General features: G+C 32.6%; 12 non-coding genes across 12 annotated transcripts; 10 read left to right on the forward strand and 2 right to left on the reverse strand.

The window, feature by feature from the left end:
* Nucleotides 1–6,025: 6,025 nt before the first annotated feature.
* Nucleotides 6,026–6,241, forward strand: LOC148069496 (small nucleolar RNA U3). The gene has a single exon (XR_015713116.1). It is a non-coding gene; the product is annotated as a small nucleolar RNA U3 (small nucleolar RNA).
* Nucleotides 6,242–6,920: 679 nt separating this feature from the next.
* LOC148069497 (small nucleolar RNA U3) lies at nt 6,921–7,136 on the reverse strand. Its single transcript, XR_015713042.1, has one exon. It is a non-coding gene; the product is annotated as a small nucleolar RNA U3 (small nucleolar RNA).
* A 1,024-nt stretch (nt 7,137–8,160) lies between these two features.
* Nucleotides 8,161–8,376, forward strand: LOC148069498 (small nucleolar RNA U3). The gene has a single exon (XR_015713117.1). It is a non-coding gene; the product is annotated as a small nucleolar RNA U3 (small nucleolar RNA).
* Nucleotides 8,377–9,703: 1,327 nt separating this feature from the next.
* Nucleotides 9,704–9,919, forward strand: LOC148069499 (small nucleolar RNA U3). Its single transcript, XR_015713054.1, has one exon. It is a non-coding gene; the product is annotated as a small nucleolar RNA U3 (small nucleolar RNA).
* A 1,078-nt stretch (nt 9,920–10,997) lies between these two features.
* Nucleotides 10,998–11,213, forward strand: LOC148069500 (small nucleolar RNA U3). Its single transcript, XR_015713053.1, has one exon. It is a non-coding gene; the product is annotated as a small nucleolar RNA U3 (small nucleolar RNA).
* Nucleotides 11,214–12,183: 970 nt separating this feature from the next.
* On the forward strand, nt 12,184–12,398 carry LOC148069501 (small nucleolar RNA U3). Its single transcript, XR_015713136.1, has one exon. It is a non-coding gene; the product is annotated as a small nucleolar RNA U3 (small nucleolar RNA).
* A 570-nt stretch (nt 12,399–12,968) lies between these two features.
* Nucleotides 12,969–13,184, forward strand: LOC148069502 (small nucleolar RNA U3). Its single transcript, XR_015713118.1, has one exon. It is a non-coding gene; the product is annotated as a small nucleolar RNA U3 (small nucleolar RNA).
* A 970-nt stretch (nt 13,185–14,154) lies between these two features.
* LOC148069503 (small nucleolar RNA U3) lies at nt 14,155–14,370 on the forward strand. The gene has a single exon (XR_015713045.1). It is a non-coding gene; the product is annotated as a small nucleolar RNA U3 (small nucleolar RNA).
* Nucleotides 14,371–15,593: 1,223 nt separating this feature from the next.
* On the forward strand, nt 15,594–15,809 carry LOC148069504 (small nucleolar RNA U3). Its single transcript, XR_015713119.1, has one exon. It is a non-coding gene; the product is annotated as a small nucleolar RNA U3 (small nucleolar RNA).
* Nucleotides 15,810–16,420: 611 nt separating this feature from the next.
* LOC148069505 (small nucleolar RNA U3) lies at nt 16,421–16,634 on the forward strand. Its single transcript, XR_015713056.1, has one exon. It is a non-coding gene; the product is annotated as a small nucleolar RNA U3 (small nucleolar RNA).
* Nucleotides 16,635–17,511: 877 nt separating this feature from the next.
* Nucleotides 17,512–17,727, forward strand: LOC148069506 (small nucleolar RNA U3). The gene has a single exon (XR_015713047.1). It is a non-coding gene; the product is annotated as a small nucleolar RNA U3 (small nucleolar RNA).
* Nucleotides 17,728–18,380: 653 nt separating this feature from the next.
* Nucleotides 18,381–18,596, reverse strand: LOC148069507 (small nucleolar RNA U3). The gene has a single exon (XR_015713032.1). It is a non-coding gene; the product is annotated as a small nucleolar RNA U3 (small nucleolar RNA).
* Between the last annotated feature and the right edge of the window lie 72 nt (nt 18,597–18,668).

Consider the following 18,668-nt stretch of genomic DNA (forward strand, 5'->3'; position numbering starts at 1 on the left):
GACGAGTCAGTATTTGTGCGTGACCAACCATGGTGCTAGTCCACGTGTACAGTGTACCTCGGATCAGAGAAGAAAGAAGAAAACCTCTCCTCCCTTGGACAATAAAAGGAAATTAGTAAAGGTTTAAAAACCGACTGAAAAAAATAGATTAATTCATAATTTGCAAAGTTGAAGTATTTTGTATAGTAGTAAAATTTAGAATCCCTTATTAGTCCTGCGAGGGGAAATTTGCTTTTTACAGCCATTCACACATACTGATGGGAGTAGGCTGCACACTTGCACCAAGTCTACCATCAGGAGCAATCAGGGTAAAGTGTCTTGCTCAGGGACACAAGCTTGTCTGGAGCTGGGATTGAACCTGCAACCTTTTGGACTGCAGGCAACCACTCTACCATCTGAGCTATGTCGCCCCAAAGATGTATCAAATGAAGTAAAACCAACAACTTGTAAGGCCCAATTTAAACTATCAAACTGGAGTAAGAGCTCTGTGAAAGGAAATGAAAAAATAATGGAAAACTATCAGTGTTTTGGGTTTTTTTTGTGATTTACATCAGCCAAATACAACAATGAGATAACACGTCGTGATTTGGCGACTGTGCTGCCGTTTGGTTGATACACTATTATTTTCAGTGGGTGGTGAAGAACAGAGTCTGTGTTTTGTTGAATAAAATAACACAATGTAGGGCAACCGGACTTGTGCATTTCATCAGATTAGCTTAAATAAATTAGAAATAAAATTCCTCATAATATTTTCATTGTTATCGATATAATATTTAATGTGTGTAAACCTATTTTTATTTTTACTGTGTAGGTTGGAAAATATGCTTGTAAAAGAATACAATTTAATACATTATGAATGACGACAATGTTGAGAATTCTCTTCTATGCAAATTAAAATAGTTTAAGTACATGATTCAAATGTTTAAATAGATATATTTAAATATTCTTTATCTAATAAGAGTACTATAAGCCACATCCTTCATGCTTCTTGGGGGGCTGGAGATATCCACTTGTCACTCAGCAGGAGCCGTTCACTGTCATAAAATGCTCACTCAACAACAGAGGGGAAATACAATCCGCCTCCTGGCATCTGAGTTTGGAGGTCTGCTTTGTAACACTCTCGCGTGAGTCTATAGATGACATGGTCAAATTTATGTTGATGTAATGAAGTCATCAAGCGTGATTTTAATTTCTTCAAGCGTAACATTTTAGTCTTAGAGAAGGATTTTTCAGAAGTCCTGAGTAAACAGGTATTTTTAAGATTGATATATACGTTATTTTAACTACACAAAAGTGTCCAATGTCAATGTTAATGTAGCAACCAGCACTTATCTTGGTTTTCGTCTTTATCTGCATCCAAAAAGACAAATTTAAATACATCCAAATACCTCCATACTGCTGGTCTGTAATGTCCAGTTGTTTTTAACGGAATATACCAGTCTCGATAGTAGAAAATAAAATAATAATCTTGACCTTTTGTTGACACGAGGGTGAGTAGAATTTTTAATTTTGTGTCAACTGTTCCTTTAAGATTTTCATCACCGTTTCATTTACATTTTAATACACATGTAAATATGCATTAAACACTTCTGACCATCAGACTGCACTGGAAAAAAAAACAAAGAAACACATTCCTCTAAATATGGAAACCTATGTTTTTAGTGATCACAAAATATAAATGTTCTCTTTAACCTTTAACATTTACTCCCAGCATATTTTCTGCATTGTTAAAACTTCAGCCATGTATTCTGACTGTTTATCCATCTTTTTATTGAGGAGCTGATATCCACAAATGTACACAATGACAAGATTTTGCACAGCACTGTGTGTTCTGGAGGTTGGATCCATTTGTCTTGATGAATAATCGAAGTTGTGCAGAGAAAGTATCAGACCACATTTTTTTGCAGTACACAATGCCAGCAATATCCAGTCGAAAAGTGCAGGATAAATGGAGTCGGTGACACATAAAGCCTGCACAGTTTCAACACAGGCAATAATTCACAATTAGGTCCCACAAACTCCTGACCCGGAGCGGTGCCTCACACAACTGCATCTCCCTGCTGGAAATATGACCTTCTGCCATTGAACCTTTGCTTGAATGTAAGGATGCTTAAAGGGGAATGTTCACTAAAACACAGGATCTTTAAACCTGCGTTAATAATGATATAGATAGTGTTATGTTTATGGAAATACTCTTGTGAGTTGAGTCACGCTTGAAGCCCACCAAACGTGTGATCTACTGCCATCTAGTGGCAATTAAAAAAAAAAGATTTACGCCAATCACGGTGAAGTCGTTACTGGACTGAAATGTCTCCACTTGTAATAATAGACTGTCAACAATATTTCTTTTACGTGCCAAGTGACCCTTAAGAATAGATAAATCTCATTTATTTGATTTTATTATTTAATTAAATCACCCACAATAGTTGGTTTAAAGACCAAGGAATACTTGCAAAGTGTCCTTGGCTAGGATGGAAAATGTGTTGAATGAACTTTTCTCAATCCTGATTTGAAATTCTATCTGAGCTCCCTCAGGTGGAAACCGTGCTCTGCTCGTGCAGCTGTGGCAAATACTCTGCAGGCCTTTTTTACCTCCAGCCAATTTTAGGGGTGATGCTGACGAGCGGCAGCATTTTCTGGGGTTTAGGAGCTGGATTGTCAAGACTAAGTTGTTAACGCTATTAGATAAATGTCTTTCACGTTCTCATAGTTTTACATATACTTAAAATAGTGAGGGAGAGAGAGAGAGAGAGAGAGAGGGAGGGGGAAGAAAAATGTTGGAACATTTCACTGTATTAAAAGGTCATTGGATATTGGACATGGAAATATACCTGTCAAAGTGCTCTGGTTATATGACTCTACAGCTTCGTCCATGAAAACAGACAATAAAGAAGGTTTACTGCGGAGATGAACGAGGTTTGAAAACAGTCTTCCAGTACCGAGAGCTAGAAAAACAGCTGTTCCAGAGATGGCTCATTTTTCTATTTTGATTTCTGCCTCGTATTGCAGGTTATTACCGGAAAGTATTTTTGATTAAAAAATAAATGTTTTTTTTAAATAAAATGAAAATATACTGACAAGCAGTGAAAAAAAACAGTACTGTATGTGTAGGGTTAGATAAATAGGTAAGATAGGTAGGAAAAAACAGATGTGCCAACTGTTCAAATAAATCATTAAGTCACGATTACCACTAAAACAAACATAAAGTTGTTTTTTTTTAATACAGTGGAATCAACCGTTTTGATCATTTCAGAAACCATGGACCCAATCAGTTGTTTATTAGTTGAACTCAATTTGGCTTATATAGATTGTTTCTAAAATGTGTCAACATGAAAGAGAGAATGACTTTGTCATTTTGATATACTATTGATAGTATTGGAACCTTATCAGGTGCAATCATCAGTTTCAGTTTTGTCCACATACTAACAAATTGTATTCAAAGCTAATTGTCCTTGTAATCATTCATATTTTAGATTAAATTAGATAAATTGTATATTGTATTGTATTGTATATTACATTGTTTCTGTATGTACTGTACAGCAAAGCAACAGCAATTTATGTGATGGACTTTCATTATGAAAGTTTCCTTATACTGTCATTGATCAGAGATTTGAAAATAAACTTTGTGCTAACATATATGAATGTTATGTCTGCAAAATAAAAGTCAGCTTGTTCATATTTGGACATGATTTTGTTCTCTATGTGGAGATGTTAATACATCATACGAACACCAACTCATAGCTCCAAATTGAGAAAAAAAAAAAATCAGGAATTGAGATGCTCATGATTTTATCATGATTATTTATTTCACATTTAGGGAAACAAATATATGCCATCAGATTTAAAATTGCTTTATTACATGATTTTAATTGATTAAAAATGAACACTATTCAAATCATTTTAAAATTAATTTGAATTCCTATCGTTTAAAAGTCGATATTTTAGAATAAATTGTTTTACAAAATCAATTTAAAAACATTCACTCACATGTCATTTTCCATTCTCATCCAAGAAGCTCCCTCTGTACCTTCTTGGATGATATTTGAAACCTCTTCCCAAACTCTAAACATGCCAGTTGCCACGTTTGGGACAGGTCTTCAGATAAACCGTGACTTGGACGAATGATCGTCTAAATATATATAAATAACAACTTGCTCTATTTTTCCACCCAATCATGTGCTGCGTTGGTTGTCATATGATACTCTGGTAGATTCCAATTGGCCCTGAGGCATAGGCCTACTTGTTCCTTTGGTGGAGAAACTCAGGTCACTTTATTTTGTTGGATTTACTTTTAAAAGGGAGCACAACACAAGGTAATCACACCTACGAATAGAAAACGTGCAAATAAATGCTGAATCTTTACGCTCATGCAATTTAGTTTAAAGTAACTTGCCTGTAATTTGATTTAAAAAATCATATTTCTTCAAACATAATCCATCCGACGTCACTCAACGGTCAAGGAGAAACAAACAGCCACGGCAATATAAATTCTATTTAGAAATAATTATGGAGAAACGTAAACAAGGAAGGAGAACCAATGCAGGGGAAAAAAACAGGGGAGCTGAGCAAAAAATGTTCAATGACAAAGAAAACATCAGAACACAAACAGGACGCAGCCCAAAAAAGATAAGAAGAAACAAAAAGCGACTCGGATTGTAGAATGACTAAATAAAAAGACAAATGTTCAAAGTCCAGAATACTGACAGGCCTAGTGCGAAACAGGACAACAAAGGAAAAAATGGTAACGAAAAGGCTGAGGTGCCATGGAAGCAGAAAAAGAGGGCAGACGAGGAGAAGAATAAACACAGAAATATTCCTGAGAAGACATATTCCTGAGACAAGGACCACACCGTGAGGGACTCGGGATGACACTCCGGCTCTGTGCAGGAGGTGTCGGTGCCTTTTAAACTCAGCAGGAAACAATCTGGGGAGATTGCTCTCAGGTGCTGATCCATGTCAAGAGGGAGAAGAGAAGGAAAGTGGGGAAGTGCAGCCCCGAAATAAAATAGGAGGGAGGGAGAAGCGTGACACTACTCGTTACATCTTTCACACAAGTTCTGTTGATACAATTGTAATTTAAGAAATCAAATCAATAAATATATAAAGAATAAATGTGTAAAGAAAAACACAAACGTTCATGAACAGAAATGAGAATCCCTGTAAAAAAAAAAAAAAAAGTTTTCTACAAAGTTTTTGAATAGTATTAAATTTGCAGGGGATTCTTATAAGTTATTGTCTTAAGTTTCTTTGGCTTTTGGGTTTTGGTAATAGCTTACCCTCATGTGTGTGCAATCTAATGAATCATAATTAATCACTGAAGTTCAAATTATTTAAACAACCGTCAGTTTACTAGTCTGTTGCACTAGTATGCACTGCCCTCATGTTGAAAAGCCACAAGATGTCACTCTACTTTGTAATGTTAGGAACTATATGGATATTTCAATTGAACCTGGTGTCAATCTTAAACTGAGTGTCATCTAGTGGTCTTTAAAGTGAAAACACTGGATCATGATACAGCTGTGTATTTTGAAAGGCCACTAGATGGCACTCTCTTCTTCACAATGTTAGGGTAAAATCCCATATTTGAATGAATCCTGGCATAATGTAAATTTAGAGTGACATCTAATAATGAAGTTAAATGAAGTCACTGTATCATGATACAGTGTTTTCACTACACAGGTGTATCATGAGGCCTCATCAACCATCACTAATTATTACCTACAAGAATCTTTCTAAGATTATCTGGAACATTGTTTTAAAACCTACATTTTAAAAATACAATTAAAAGACATGTTCTATCACTTACTAGAGTTAGTGACTACATTTAGTTTTTGTTTTAAGAAGAAAAGAGAGTCATGTAGTGAAAATCACGTGAAGTGGGAATTGTGTTCTTGTTGTATGTTCACATTAAAACAAACCCTTTTCTTGCTAGAGTTAAATAAAAAATATAATAATTATTGTAATAAACCATGAATAAAATAGTTTGTTGTGAGGATGGAGTGTGATTGTCATGCAGAGTTAAGTTAAGACTATACTTTCAGGGATCATTTCTATAGTTGTTAACTTGAGAAATGTGTTTCTAGAGTGTTTGGTGTCACTAACCACAATGAAGAGTCATGATATTCCTTCCTGAGCATGAAGCAGACAGAGAATAATGATTTACTTCATATGTTCACTGTCATTGATGATCCTTCTTTACTTCCTTGTGGAGTATTGAGAGGAGGAATATGATCAGAGTGGTTCTTTTATCTTGTTAATATAACATTTAAATGAGAGCAGTTACTGAATTGGTCAAAACTCTCTGACTTTGGTAGAATCTAGATTATTCTCATCAAATATTATTGGATAACACTTAAAGACATTAAGGAATCTATGAACAGTAACTGTTTCATTATTCATTATTTTTAAACAGCAATGAATGTAAAGTGATGGGTTTATGAGGCTTCATGATACAGCTGTGTATTTTGAAAGGCCACTAGATGTCGCTCTCTTTACAAACTTTGGTTGTAATCCAATAATTCAATGAATCCTGGCATCATTTTCAAACTTAGAAGTGACATCTAGTGGCCTCATAAATTAAGACACTATCATGTTGAAGTGTTTTCACTACACAGGTGTATCATGAAGCCTCATCAACCATCACTAATTAATACCTACAAGAATATTTCTAAGATGATCTGGAACATTTTTTTGAAACCTACAACAGAATAAATCTAATAATTAAACAAATTATAATTATTATTTAAACAAATTAAAAAAAAGATAATATGAATTAACTGAATTATCCAAGTATTTTCAGTATACAATGAACATTAGCCATCAATAGGTTTTGTTGAAACATTCTACAAAAGTCATAGACAATTCAAGCAACCAATTCAGTAATTGCTCTCATTTAAATGTTACATTAACAAGATAAAAGCACCACTCTGATCATATTCCTCCTCTCAATACTACACAAGGAAGTAAAGAAGGATCATCAATGACAGTGAACATATGAAGTAAATCATTATTCTCTGTCTGCTTCATGCTCAGGAAGGAATATCATGACTCTTCATTGTGGTTAGTGACAACAAACACTCTAGAAACACATTTCTCAAGTTAACAACTATAGAAATGATCCCTGAAAGTATAGTCTTAACTTAACTCTGCATGACAATCACACTCCATCCTCACAACAAACTATTTTATTCATGGTTTATTAGAATAATTATTATATTTCTTATTTAACACTAGCAAGAAAAAGGTTTGTTTTAATGTGAATATACAACAAGAACACAATTCCCACTTCACATGATTTTCACTGCATGAGAAAAAAAACTAAACTTAATGGAGTCACTGACTTTAATAAGTGATAGAACATGTCTTTTAAATTGTATTATTAGATTTCTTCTGCTGTAGGTTTTAAAACAATGATCCAGATAATCTTAGAAATATTCTTGTAGCTATTAATTAGTGATGGTTGATGAGGCTTCATGATACACCTGTGTAGTGAAAACACTGTATCATGATACATGATATCATGATACCATGATATGATCAGAGTGGTGCCTTAACTTGTTAAGAGGACATTTAAAAATGTGCAGGTATAACTTTAGTTAAATTAAACACAACATTTAACTTTGATAGTTTCTAAAATGTGACCATGAAAGAGATAATAAATGTGTAGTTTTAATATACTATCAAAAAGTATTAATATATTGGAACCTTTACAGACACAATCACTAGAGTTTCAGTTTTGTCCACATACTAACAAATGATTCAAAGCTAATTTTCCTTGTAAACTAAAAATACAATTTGAATCATTCTTAAATTAGAAGATTCTCAAAAAAAAAATTGTTTACAAAGGATTATTAAATTACAGTTTGTGACATTTATGGATCATGATACAGTGTCTTCATGTCTAAGGCCACTAGATGTCACTCTCTCCATTACAGTCTTTTGTTCTAACCCAATTATTCAATAAATTCTGGCGTCATTTTGAATCAAGATTACCATCAAGTGGCCTCATATATGGACACACTGTATCATGATACAGTTTATATTGAAATAACTTTTTTGGTTTGCTACAGTTAAATAATAAATATAATAATAATTGTAATAAACCATGGATAAAATAGTTTGTTGTGAGGCTGGAGTGTGATTGTCATGCAGAGTTAAGTTAAGACTATACTTTCAGGGATCATTTCTATAGTTGTTAACTTGAGAAATGTGTTTCTAGAGTGTTTGGTGTCACTAACCACAATGAAGAGTCATGATATTCCTTCCTGAGCATGAAGCAGACAGAGAATAATGATTTACTTCATATGTTCACTGTCATTGATGATCCTTCTTTACTTCCTTGTGGAGTATTGAGAGGAGGAATATGATCAGAGTGGTTCTTTTATCTTGTTAATGTAACATTTAAATGAGATCAGTTAACTAAATTGGTTGGAACTCTCTGACTTTGGTAGAATGTTTAAAAATGTGAATATAACCCAAAACCTATGAACAGCTAATTTTCCTTGTACACTGAAAATATTTGGATAATTCAAATCTAGAATATTCTCACCGAAATAATATCTTGACAAAGTTATTCAATCACGTTTGGAGACATTTATGGATCTGTGAACAGTAACTGTTTCATCATTCATTATTTTAAACAGAGATAAATGTATATAAAACTAGTTATGGGTTGATGAGGCTTCATGATACAGCTGTGTATTTTGAAAGGCCACTAGATGTCACTCTCTTCTTTACAATCGTTGGCTCTAATCTGTGGGGGTTTTCTGTTCCGGTGAACCGACCCCTCCCCAGACAAGCCAGAAAGCAAAGATCTCACAAAAATGGTGGATCTTTATAGTATCAATATTCAGGTAAATGCCTCTATTCATTGTACATGAGGGATTGGTCGGATACTCTAAACACTTGATTCTAAGATGGCCGTCGCACGTGGTCGTCGTGGAAATTCACCAAAGTTTGTTGTTTTCTAGAGAGAATCTGTTCCCAGCAACTTGCTGGTCTGTTGTGTCTTTCAGGGTGAGTTCTCACGCAGGTTCCAAAAAAACTTTGCTGGGAATCTGGAATTTTTTAATCTTTCTCAGTGTGTGAAAGACTTTATTTGACCTGGGCCTGTGAGTTGTTGCAGTGAATGGATTTTAATGCAAGACAATGATTATTTAATATAAATTAAATTTGAAAGATAATCAGTTAATCAAGTGACTATTTGAAATGTGTGATAAATATGTATGATTGATTACAGTAAAGTTGTCATATCCTTACAAATCGGATAATTCAATGAATCCTGACATCATTTTCAAACTTAAAAGTGCCATCTAGTGGCTCATATATGAAGACACTCATGATACAGTGTTTTCACTACACAGGTGTATCATGAGGCCTCATCCACCATCACTAATTAATACCTACAAGAATATTTCTAAGATGATCTGAAAGATCCTTTTTTTTTTAAAACTAAAGTACAATAAATCTAATAATATGATTTTAACATCTTCATCTACATTTTCTATTACTTATAAAAGTGTCTGACGACATTTATGCTTAAATAAAATAGTTATGCAGTGAAAAGTATGTGGAACATGAGTTGAACCCATGTTCTATGTTTGTATTAAAAAAAACGTGTTATAAAATAATAATAATCGTAATAAACCATGAATAAAATAGTTTGTTGTGAGGATGGAGTGTGATTGTCGTGCAGAGTTAAGTTAAGACTATACTTTCAGGGATCATTTCTATAGTTGTTAACTTGAGAAATGTGTTTCTAGAGTGTTTGGTGTCACTAACCACAATGAAGAGTCATGATATTCCTTCCTGAGCATGAAGCAGACAGAGAATAATCATTCACTTCATATGTTCACTGTCATTGATGATCCTTCTTTACTTCCTTGTGGAGTATTGAGAGGAGGAATATGATCAGAGTGGTTCTTTTATCTTGTTAATATAACATTTAAAAGTGTGCAGGTACAACTTTAGTTATATTTAACACAACATTTAACTTTGATAGTTTCTAAAATGTGACCATGAAAGAGAGAATCACTTTGTAATTTGTATGTACTATCAAAAAGTATTGATAGTATTGGAACCTTATTATCAGGGGAAATCATCAGTTTCAGTTTTGTTCAAAGCTAATTTTCCTTGTAAACTGAAAATACAACTTGAACAATTCTAAAGTAGAAAATGATCATCAAAATAATGGATTTGTTATTGAGATGTACTAGCAAAAAGTTACAAGGTACGTTTTCTTACATACTATACATACAATCAATATAATTACATTCAAGAATATTATCATCAAAATAATATGGTTACAAAGTATTATTAAATCACATTTAGTGACATTTATCACTATAAAAATATTAACTGTTTTGTCATTCATTATTTTTCAACAGCAATAAATGTAAATAATAATAGTGATGGATTAATGAGGCTTCATGGAACAGTTGTGTAGCTGTCTCATGATACACTGCCCTAATGTTGAAAGGCCACTAGATGTCACTCTCTTCTTTGTATTGTTAGGATCTATTCTAATATTTAAATTAAACCTGGCGTCAGTTTTAAACTGAGAGTGCCATCTAGTTGTCTTTGAAATGAAGTCACTGTATCATGATACAGCTGTGTATTTTGAAAGGCCACTAGATGGCACTCTCTTCTTTACAATGTTTGGCTATAATCCAATAATTCAATGAATCCTGGCATCATTTTAAATTTAGAGTGACATCTAGTGGCCTTAAAATGAAGTTACTGTATCATGATACAAGAATATTTCTGGGATTATCTGGAACATTGTTCTAAAAACCTACAGATTTTGTGACTAAGTCTATTTTAGTTTTTTTAAGTCATGCAGTGAAAAGCATGTGGAGTTTGAATTGTGATCTTGTTATATGTTCATGTTGAAACAACCTTTTTTCTACAGTTAAATAATAAATATAATTATTATATTAAACCATGAATAAAATAGTTTGTTGTGAGGATGGAGTGTGATTGCCATGCAGAGTTAAGTTAAGACTATACTTTCAGGGATCATTTCTATAGTTGTTAACTTGAAAAATGTGTTTCTAGAGTGTTTGGTGTCACTAACCACAATGAAGAGTCATGATATTCCTTCCTGAGCATGAAGCAGACAGAGAATAATGATTTACTTCATATGTTCACTGTCATTGATGATCCTTCTTTACTTCCTTGTGGAGTATTGAGAGGACGAATATGATCAGAGTGGTGCTTTTAAATTGTTAATATAACATTTAAATGAGAATGGATTTGAAATTTAGATGTAATAGCAGAACATATCAAGATATTTTTTTCTTATATACTATATATATTCACAATAATTATATTTAAGAATATTCTAATCAAAATAATATGGTTACAAAATATTATTGAATCACATTTAGTGACATTTATTGCACTAACAATTGTAACTGTTTCAAGGTTCATTGTTTTTCAACAGCAATAAATGTAAATAAAACCAGTGATGGGTTGATGAGGCTTCATGAAACAGTTGTGTAGCTGTCTCATGATGCACTGCCCTCACGTTGAAAGGCCACAAGATGTCACTCTCTTCTTTGTAATGTTAGGATCTATTCTGATATTTAAATTAAACCTGGCATCAATTTTAAACTGAGTGTCATCTAGTGGTCTTTAAAATACAGTGTCATGATACAGTTGTCTATTTTGAAATGCCACAAGATGGCACTCTCTTCATTAGAATGTTAGTCCACAATCCAATAATATAATGGATCCTGGTATAATTTTAAATTTAGAGTGACATCTAGTGGCCCTCAAAATGAAATTGATGTATCATGACACAGTGTTTTCACTACACAGGTGTATCATGAGGCCTTATAAACCATCAGTAATTAATAACTACAAGAATGTTTCTAAGAATATCTGGAACATTGTTTTAAAAACCTACAGTAGCAAAAATCTAATAGTAACATTTAAAATACATGTACTATCACTTATTAAAGTTACTAACTTCATTTTGAGGTTTTTTAAATAGTCAAAAGGTGCAAAGCATGTGAAGTGTGAATTGTGTTCTTGTTGTATGTTCACATTCACACCAAGTATTTGTTTGCTTTTCCTCATGTCTGTGCAATTTAATTAATCATAAAAATAAAATGTTTAATCAACCGTCACTTTAATAGTTTGTTGTGAGGATGGATTGTGATTGTCATGCAGAGTTAAGTTAAGACTATACTTTCAGGGATCATTTCTATAGTTGTTAACTTGAGAAATGTGTTTCTAGAGTGTTTGGTGTCACTAACCACAATGAAGAGTCATGATATTCCTTCCTGAGCATGAAGCAGACAGAGAATAATGATTTACTTCATATGTTCACTGTCATTGATGATCCTTTTTACTTCCTTGTGGAGTATTGAGAGGAGGAATGTGATCAGAGTGGTTCTTTCATCTTGTTAATGTAACATTTAAATAAGAGAATAGATTTGTAATTTAGATGTCCTAGCAAAAATAATTAAGGTAAGTTTTCTTACATACTTTACATACAATCAAAATGATATTCAAGAACATTCTCATCCAAATAATATGGTTACAAATTATTATTAAATCACATTAAGTGACATTTATCGCACTACAAATTGTAACTGGTTCAATTTTCTTTTTTTTTAACAGCAATAAATGTAAATAATAATAGTGATGGGTTAATGAGGCTTCATGAAACAGTTGTGTAGCTGTCTCATGAAACACTGCCCTCATGTTGAACGGCCACAATATGTCACTTTCTCCATTACAATCTCTGGCTCTTTTCAAATAATTCAATGAATTCTGGCATCATTTTGAATCAAGTTTAAAGTCTGGTGGTCTCATATATTAACACACTGTATCATGATACAGTTTGTATTGAAATAACTTTTTGTGTTTACTAGAGTTAAATAATAATAATAATTGTAATAAACCATGAATACAATAGTTTTTTGTGAGGATGGAGTGTGATTGTCATGCAGAGTTAAGTTAAGACTATACTTTCAGGGATCATTTCTATAGTTGTTAACTTGAGAAATGTGTTTCTAGAGTGTTTGGTGTCACTAACCACAATGAAGAGTCATGATATTCCTTCCTGAGCATGAAGCAGACAGAGAATAATGATTTACTTCATATGTTCACTGTCATTGATGATCCTTCTTTACTTCCTTGTGGAGTATTGAGAGGAGGAATATGATCAGAGTGGTTCTATTATCTTGTTAATGTAACATTTAAATATGAGAATAGATTTGTAATTTAGATGTCCTAGCAAAAATAATTAAGGTAAGTTTTCTTACATACTTTACATACAATCAAAATGATATTCAAGAACATTCTCATCCAAATAATATGGTTACAAATTATTATTAAATCACATTAAGTGACAGTTATGGCACTACAAATTGTAACTGTTTCAAGGTTCATTGTTTTTCAACAGCAATAAATGTAAATAAAACTAGTGATGGGTTGATGAGGCTTCATGAAACAGTTGTGTAGCTGTCTCATGATACACTGCCCTCACGTTAAAAGGCCACAAGATGTCACTCTCTTCTTTGTAATGTTAGGATCTATTCTGATATTTAAATTAAACCTGGCATCAATTTTAAACTGAGTGTCATCTAGTGGTCTTTAAAATACAGTGTCATGATACAGTTGTCTATTTTGAAATGCCACAAGATGGCACTCTCTTCATTACAATGTTAGTCCACAATCCAATAATATAATGGATCCTGGTATAATTATAAATTTAGAGTGACATCTAGTGGCCCTCAAAATGAAATTTATGTATCATGACACAGTGTTTTCACTACACAGGTGTATCATGAGGCCTTATAAACCATCAGTAATTAATAACTACAAGAATGTTTCTAAGAATATCTGGAACATTGTTTTAAAAACCTACAGTAGCAAAAATCTAATAGTAACATTTAAAATACATGTACTATCACTTATTAAAGTTACTAACTTCATTTTGAGGTTTTTTAAATAGTCAAAAGGTGCAAAGCATGTGAAGTGTGAATTGTGTTCTTGTTGTATGTTCACATTCACACCAAGTATTTGTTTGCTTTTCCTCATGTCTGTGCAATTTAAGGAATCACAGAAATTAAATGTTTAATCAACCGTCACTTTAATAGTTTGTTGTGAGGATGGAGTGTGATTGTCATGCAGAGTTAAGTTAAGACTATACTTTCAGGGATCATTTCTATAGTTGTTAGCTTGAGAAAAGTGTTTCTAGAGTGTTTGGTGTCACTAACCACAATGAAGAGTCATGATATTCCTTCCTGAGCATGAAGCAGACAGAGAATAATGATTTACTTCATATGTTCACTGTCATTGATGATCCTTCTTTACTTCCTTGTGGAGTATTGAGAGGAGGAATATGATCAGAGTGGTTCTTTCATCTTGTTAATGTAACATTTTAATTAGATCAGTTAACTAAATGGGTGGAACTCTGAGACTTTGGAAAATTGTATCAAAAATGTGTCACTGAACCAGAAATTGAATTTTGAAATTTAGATATACTAGCAAAATACTTTAGATTGACAGTTTGTCCTTGTATAATTATAATCCATAATATTCTCATCAAAATGTTTACAAAGTATTATTAAATAACATTTAGTGACATATGTGATCTAAAAACATTAACTGTCTTGTCGTTCATTCTTTTTAAACAGCAATAGATAAGATTAAAACTATAAATGGGTTGATGAGGCCTCATGATACGACTGTATATTTTGAATGAAAGTATCAAGGTAAGTTTTCTTATGTACTATACATATTCACAATAATTATATTCAAGAATATTCTCATCAAATTAATATGATTACAAAGTATTATTGAATCACATTTACCGCACTGAAATGTGTTACTGTTTCAATGTTTTTCAACAGCAATAAATGTAAATAAAACTAGTGATGGGTTGATGAGGCATGAAACGGTTGTGCAGCTGTCTCATGATACACTGCCCTCATGTTGAAAAGCCACAAGATGTCACTCTCTTCTTTGTAATGTTAGGAACTATACTGATATTTCAATTGAACCTGGCGTCAATCTTAAACTGAGTGTCATCTAGTGGTCTTTAAAGTGAAAACATTGGATCATGATACAGTTGTGTATTTTGAAAGGCAACTAGATGGCACTCTCTTCTTTACAATTTTAGGGTAAAATCCCATATTTGAATGAATCCTGGAGTAATTTAAATTTAGAGTGACATCTAATAATGAAGTTAAATGAAGTCACTGTATCATGATACAGTGTTTTCACTATGCAGGTGTGTCTTAAGCCTCATCAACCATCACTAATTATTACCTACAATAATTTTTCTAAGATTATCTGGAACATTGTTTTAAAACCTACATTTTAAAAATACAATTAAAAGACATGTTCTATCACTTACTAGAGTTAGTGACTACATTTAGTTTTTGTTTTAAGAACAAAAAGAGAGTCATGTAGTGAAAATCACCTGAAGTGGGAATTGTGTTCTTGTTGTATGTTCACATTAAAACAAACCTTTTTCTTGCTAGAGTTAAATAAAAAATATAATAATTATTCTAATAAACCATGAATATAATAGTTTGTTGTGAGGATGGAGTGTGATTGTCATGCAGAGTTAAGTTAAGACTATACTTTCAGGGATCATTTCTATAGTTGTTAACTTGAGAAATGTGTTTCTAGAGTGTTTGGTGTCACTAACCACAATGAAGAGTCATGATATTCCTTCCTGAGCATGAAGCAGACAGAGAATAATGATTTACTTCATATGTTCACTGTCATTGATGATCCTTCTTTACTTCCTTGTGGAGTATTGAGAGGAGGAATATGATCAGAGTGGTGCCTTAACTTGTTAAGAGGACATTTAAAAATGTGCAGGTATAACTTTAGTTAAATTAAACACAACATTTAACTTTGATAGTTTCTAAAATGTGACCATGAAAGAGAGAGTAAATGTGTAGTTTTAATATACTATCAAAAAGTATTGATATATTGGAACCTTACAGACACAATCACTAGAGTTTCAGTTTTGTCCACATACTAACAAATGATTCAAAGCTAATTTTCCTTGTAAACTAAAAATACAATTTGAATCATTCTTAAATTAGAAGATTCTCAAAAAAAAATGTTTACAAAGGATTATTAAATTACATTTTGTGATATTTATGGATCATGATACAGTGTCTTCATGTCTAAGGCCACTAGATGTCACTCTCTCCATTACAGTCTTTTGTTCTAACCCAATTATTCAATAAATTCTGGCGTCATTTTGAATCAAGATTACCATCAAGTGGCCTCATATATGGACACACTGTATCATGATACAGTTTATATTGAAATAACTTTTTTGGTTTGCTACAGTTAAATAATAAATATAATAATAATTGTAATAAACCATGGATAAAATAGTTTGTTGTGAGGCTGGAGTTTTATTGTCATGCAGAGTTGAGTTAAGACTATACTTTCAGGGATCATTTCTATAGTTGTTAACTTGAGAAATGTGTTTCTAGAGTGTTTGGTGTCACTAACTACAATGAAGAGTCATGATATTCCTTCCTGAGCATGAAGCAGACAGAATAATGATTTACTTCATATGTTCACTGTCATTGATGATCCTTCTTTACTTCCTTGTGGAGTATTGAGAGGAGGAATATGATCAGAGTGGTGCTTTTAAATTGTTAATATAACATTTAAATGAGAATGGATTTGTAATTTAGATGTAATAGCAGAACATATCAAGCTAATTTTTTCTTCAAAGTATTATTGAATCACATCTACCGCACTGAAATGTGTTACTGTTTCAATGTTTTTCAACAGCAATAAATGTAAATAAAACTACTGATGGGTTGATGAGGCATGAAACGGTTGTGTAGCTGTCTCATGATACACTGCCCTCATGTTGAAAAGCCACAAGATGTCACTCTGCTTTGTAATGTTAGGAGCTATACTGATATTTCAATTGAACCTGGCGTCAATCTTAAACTGAGTGTCATCTAGTGGTCTTTAAAGTGAAAACATTGGATCATGATACAGCTGTGTATTTTGAAAGGCAACTAGATGGCACTCTCTTCTTCACAATGTTAGGGTAAAATCCCATATTTGAATGAATCCTGGCGTAATTTAAATTTAGAGTGACATCTAATAATGAAGTTAAATGAAGTCACTGTATCAGGATACAGTGTTTTCACTACACAGGTGTATCATGAGGCCTCATCAACCGTCACAAATTATTACCTACAAGAATTTTTCCAAGATTATCTGGAACATTGTTTTAAAACCTACATTTTAAAAATACAATTAAAAGACATGTTCTATCACTTACTAGAGTTAGTGACTACATTTAGTTTTTGTTTTAAGAAAAAAAAGAGAGTCATGTAGTGAAAATCACGTGACATGGGAATTGTGTTCTTGTTGTATGTTCACATTAAAACAAACCTTTTTCTTGCTAGAGTTAAATAAAAAATAATAATAATAATTGTAATAAACCATGAATACAATAGTTTGTTGTGAGGATGGAGTGTGATTGTCATGCAGAGTTAAGTTAAGACTATACTTTCAGGGATCATTTCTATAGTTGTTAACTTGAGAAATGTGTTTCTAGAGTGTTTGGTGTCACTAACCACAATGAAGAGTCATGATATTCCTTCCTGAGCATGAAGCAGACAGAGAATAATGATTTACTTCATATGTTCACTGTCATTGATGATCCTTCTTTACTTCCTTGTGGAGTATTGAGAGGAGCAATATGATCAGAGTGGTTCTTTATCTTGTTAATATAACATTTAAATGAGAGCAGTTATTGAATTGGTCAAAACTCTCTGACTTTGGTAGAATCTAGATTATTCTCATCAAATATTATTGGATAACACTTAAAGACATTAAGGAATCTATGAACAGTAACTGTTTCATTATTCATTATTTTTAAACAGCAATAAATGTAAAGTGATGGGTTTATGAGGCTTCATGATACAGCTGTGTATTTTGAAAGGCCACTAGATGTCGCTCTCTTTACAAACTTTGGTTGTAATCCAATAATTCAATGAATCCTGGCATCATTTTCAAACTTAGAAGTGACATCTAGTGGCCTCATAAATTAAGACACTATCATGTTGAAGTGTTTTCACTACACTGGTGTATCATGAGGCCTCATCAACCATCACTAATTAATACCTACAAGAATATTTCTAAGATGATCTGGAACATTTTTTTGAAACCTATAACAGAATAAATCTAATAATACAAATTAAAAAAAAGATAATATGAATTAACTGAATTATCCAAGTATTTTCAGTATACAAGGAACATTAGCCATCAATAGGTTTTGTTGAAACATCCTACAAAAGTCATAGAGGATTCAATCAACCAATTCAGTAATTGCTCTCATTTAAATGTTACATTAACAAGATAAAAGAACCACTCTGATCATATTCCTCCTCTCAATACTACACAAGGAAGTAAAGAGGGATCATCAATGACAGTGAACATATGAAGTAAATCATTATTCTCTGTCTGCTTCATGCTCAGGAAGGAATATCATGACTCTTCATTGTGGTTAGTGACACCAAACACTCTAGAAACACATTTCTCAAGTTAACAACTATAGAAATGATCCCTGAAAGTATAGTCTTAACTTAACTCTGCATAACAATCACACTCCATCCTCACAACAAACTATTTTATTCATGGTTTATTAGAATAAT

This window comes from Callionymus lyra, chromosome 11 (assembly GCF_982586985.1).
Source record: "Callionymus lyra chromosome 11, fCalLyr1.hap1.1, whole genome shotgun sequence".
In the NCBI taxonomy this organism is placed as follows: domain Eukaryota; kingdom Metazoa; phylum Chordata; class Actinopteri; order Syngnathiformes; family Callionymidae; genus Callionymus; species Callionymus lyra.